Raw genomic sequence first — 4906 nt, 5'->3', positions numbered from 1 at the left:
AGACACAGAATCCAAAGCAGGCTCCAGGATCCGAGCTGCGAGCACAGAGCCTGATGTGGGGCTCGAACTCATGAACCACGAGATCATGACCTGAGCTGAAGTCAGATGCCCAACAGACTGAACCACCCAGGCACCCCTGAAATTTGCACTTTTATAAGCACCTGTCACACAGCCAATTTCCTGAGGTGTCTCACAGCCTCTCAATTATAGGACATGCAAAGTTATTTCCAAATTTGAAATTCCTAAATAGTCTAGCAACTATTAGTTTAAAAAATAAGTATCTCTAATACATGATACTTTAATGTTCTGTAAGAACATCCAGTTCAGTTTTCTTATTGACTTCCAGAAGATGCAAAAGTTTAGGTAAATAAATATCCTCTTTCCTTCTGTAATTATTTTGATTTGATTTATTCAACAAACATTATGGAAGATGTACTGAGTATCAGATATCTAAACTAATATGGATGGGTCCCTCCCCCTAATTTCTGTTGAGTAGTATGCAGATTGGGAAAATATATTCCCTGAAACTAGTAGCATGATCATAAGATATCTTCCTTGTGCCCCTTGAAGAGTGAAATACTGCCTTTTGAAGCATGTTGCAGTAGAACCATACAAGCCACCTGGCATCCAACAGTGTCTTTACATACTTGACCATAACTTACTTAGGGGTAAATGCAAAAAGAGCACAATACCTGCTATAGCATATTAATGTGCATAAGCATTAAAAGTATGCTGAACAATGAAATTAGGAAAGTATATTTTTCTATTACTCTGGTACTTTATTTGTTATGTAACTTACATGTTTGTATAATTAAGAGAAATATGCTTTGCAGAGATTGTCCTCAGTCTAATTGAATTTGTCCTCTTGTCAATCATGAACTTAGTGAAAAACTAAGAATACAATACAATCACCATTCCTTCATCAAAAGTTTCACAACTTTTAAAAAGTTTTATGAAAACAGCTATCATTGGTTTTATCCAAAGGAATTCAGGTCAAAATTACTCTAGGAATGTCTTCAAAGTAAAAGACTGCTTTGTCATTGTTTTTTTTCTCTATTCTCATCATTATTGCTTGTAAAGAATTCCTCAGTGAAATATGCAGCTGTTTATTTTTCTGATATAGATGAAGGTATCTCAAACCATCAAGGATTTCTTGTCATGAAATTTTACTTGAATATTTTCTTCCTTAAACAACTAGTTCTCTTAGCTTATTCCAAAATATAAATACTTGTTCAACCACCTTGGTGAACCTATGATGGATTAATATATGTTCAGATCTTGTCATAGCACTCCAGTTCATAACAGTTCTTGAGCTTTGAACTAAAAAGGACACAAATTACAAAATTTGTCTTTGGAAGTCTGTTGAATATAGAGAAAGCTTATTCACCTTTAAGATTTATTCAAAATGTGATTTTTCCTTTATTATTTCCTTCTGTGTGATGTAAAATTTAATTAAAAGTATACTAAGTATTTGACAACCTTTAATGAAGTAAGGTTCAGTTGTGTAGGTTTACTTTTAGGAGATTAACACTATTTGTCAACTCCCATAATACTTGTCTATATGGTGTTGTCTGTACATATATACAGTTGTGTAAAACATGTACACAGAGTTTATACATGAAAATACCTTATAAGAATCTAAATAGAACCTTTTCTTTAGCTCTGATTTGGAAAAGAAAGTGGATAAAGTTTTTCATTACACTCATGTTTCCCCCAGAATGTCCAACATGAAATACATTTCTCCCTCCCTCCAAGTCAAACCACATCGTGGGTCAATTACTCCTCCCCCCTCGATTTACTATGGGTATAATACAACTTTACCTATTTTTAATGTGAATGAATACACTTTACTTATAATTTAAGCAAGGAAAAAAGGACAAAAGTTGGATGGAAAATTAAATTATTTACCAAGTAGTGTATTTCACAATTGTGAAAATCCATATATACACTGGCCTAACAACTTCAATGTGTTCTTCCCTGGACCTACTACACTACCTAAAATGAGCTAAACATTTGATTAATCTCAAGTTTCTAGTTGCTAAGGTGATATACAGTATCCAGAAGTTTGTATACAACTGGATATTAAAAAATGCAGAGTCAAGAATAAGAGAATAATTCCTATAGAAATTGATTCTTGAAGGCAGTTTAACAGGCATATATAAAGAGTAGGCTTTATCAGCCTGATAGACTACAGCTTAGGGGTCCGAGTTTACCACTTAATTATTGTGACTTTACCAGAAAGGATGGCAGGATATATTCAGTGTGCTGAATCAGAAAAATATGCAGCCAAGAATCCTGCATCCAGCAGGGTTGTCATTCAAAATAGAGAGATAGAGTTTCCCAGACAAATAAATCTAAAGGAAATCATGACCACTAAACCAGCCCTACAAGAAATTTTAAGTGGGACACTTTGAGTGGAGAAAAGACGAAACAATACAAAAAAGACCAAAAGCAACAAAGACTAGAAAGGAACATAGAACATCACCAGAAACACCAACTCTACAGGCAACATAATGGCATTAAATTTATATCTTTCAGCACTCACTCTAAATGTCAATGGACTTAAAGCTCCAATCAAGTCATAGGGTATCAGAATAGATAAGAAAACAAGACTCATCTATATGCTGCTTACAAGAAACCCATTTTAGACCTAAAGACACTTGCAGATTGAAAGTAAGGGGATGGAGAACCATATATCATGCTAATGGTCATCAAAAGAAAACTGGAGTAGTCATTCTTATATCAGGCCAACTAGATTTTAAAAGACTGTAACAAGAAATGAAGAAGGGCATTATATCATAATTAAGGGGTCTATCCACCAAAAAGATCTAACAATTATAAATATTTATGCCCCCAATGTGAGAGAACCCAAATATATAAATCAATGAATCACAAACACAAAGAAACTCATTGATGATAATACCATAATAGTAGGGGACTTCAACACCTCATTTACAACAATGGACAGATCACCTAAACAGAAAATCAACAAGTAAACAATGGATTTGAATGACACACTGGACCAGATGGTCTTAACAGATATATTCAGAACATTTTATCCTAAAGCAATGGAATACAAATTCTCAAGGGCACATGGAACATTATCCAGAATACATCACATACTGGGCCATAAATCAGCCCTCAGCATGTACAAAAAGATTGAGATCGTACCGTGCATATTTTCAAAACACAAAGCTATGAAACTTGAAATCAGCCACAAGAAAAATTTGGAAAGGCCACGAATACTTGGAGATTAAAGAACATCTTACTAAAGAATTAACTGGGGGCGCCTGGGTGGTCAGTCGGTTAAGCGTCCAACTTCGGCTCAGGTCATGATCTCGTGGTTTGTGAGTTTGAGCCCCGCGTCAGACTCTGTGCTGACAGCTCAGAGCCTGGAACCTGCTTCAGATTCTGTGTCTCCTCCTCTGTCTGCCCCTCTCATGCTCACGCTCTGTCTCTCTCTGTCTCTCAACAATAAATAAACGTTTTTTAAAAAAAAGAATTAATGGGTTGGGGTGCCTTGGTGGCTCAGTCGGTTAAGTGTCCAACTTCGGGTCAGGTGTTGATCTCATGATTCGTGAGTTTAAGCCCTGCATTGGGCTGTCAGTGCAGAGCCTGCTTTGGATCTTCTGTCCCCTTCTCTCTCTGTCCCACCCATGCTCCTGCTCTTTCTAAAAAATAAATAAACATTAAACAATTTAAAAATTTAAAAAAGAATGAATAGGTTAACCAACTTATTAAAGAGGAAATTAAAAAGTACATGGAAGCCAAAGAAAATGATAACATGACAGCCCAAAACTTCTGGGATGCAGCAAAGGTGGTAATAAGAGGGAAGTATACAGCAATCCAGGCCTTCCTAAAGAAGGAAGAAAGGTCTCAAATGCACAACCTAACCTTACACCTAAAAGAAGTCAAAAACCAACAGCAAATAAAACCCCAAACCATCAGGGAAATAAATACTAGAGCAGAAATAAATTATATGGAAATAAAAAAATCAGTAGAACAGATAAGTGAAACCAGGAGCTGGTTCTTTGAAAGAATTAACAAAGCTGATAAATCCCTAGCTAGACTGATCAAAAAGAAAAAGGAAAGGATCCAAATAAATATAATCACAAATGAAAGAGGAGAGATCACAGCCAACACTGCAGAAATATAAACAATAATAGAATATTATGAGCAATTATATGCCAACAAATTGTCCAATGTGGGAGAAATGGACAAAGTCTTAGAAACATATAAACTACCAAAACTGAAACAGGAAGAAATAGAAAAATTGGATAGACCCATAAACAGTAAAGAAATTGAGTCATTAATTAAAAATCTCCTAACAAACATGAGTTCAGGACAGGATGGCTTTCCAGGGAAATTCTATCAAACATTTAAAGAAGAGTTAACACCTATTCTATTGGAGGTGTTCCAAAAAATAGAATTGGAAGGAAAACGTTCAAACTCTTTCTACAACGCCAGCATTACCTTGATTCCATAACCAGACAAAGACCCCACTAAAAAGGAGAAGTACAGATCAATTTTCCTGATGAACATGGATGCAAAAATTCTTAACAGGATACTAGTAAACCAGATCCAACAATACATTAAAAGAATAATTCACCACGATCAAGTGGGATTTATTCCTGGGATGCAGTGATGGTTCAGTATCTGCAAATCAATCAATGTGATATTTCATATTAATAAAAGAAAGGATAAGAACCACATGATCCTCTCAATAGATGCAAAGAAAGCATTTGACAAAATACAGCATCCCTTTCTTGATAAAAACCCTTGAGAAGGTAGGGATAGAAGGATAATTCCTCAAATCATAAAGCCATATATGAAAGATCCACAGCTAGTATCATCCTCAATGGGGAAAAACTGAGAGCTTTCCCCATAAGGTTAGGAACACACAGGG

The sequence above is a fragment of the Panthera tigris genome, chromosome X (genome assembly GCF_018350195.1).
Source record: "Panthera tigris isolate Pti1 chromosome X, P.tigris_Pti1_mat1.1, whole genome shotgun sequence".
Taxonomy (NCBI): Eukaryota; Metazoa; Chordata; class Mammalia; order Carnivora; family Felidae; genus Panthera; species Panthera tigris.
Note: the sequence above shows the minus strand (reverse complement) of the source record.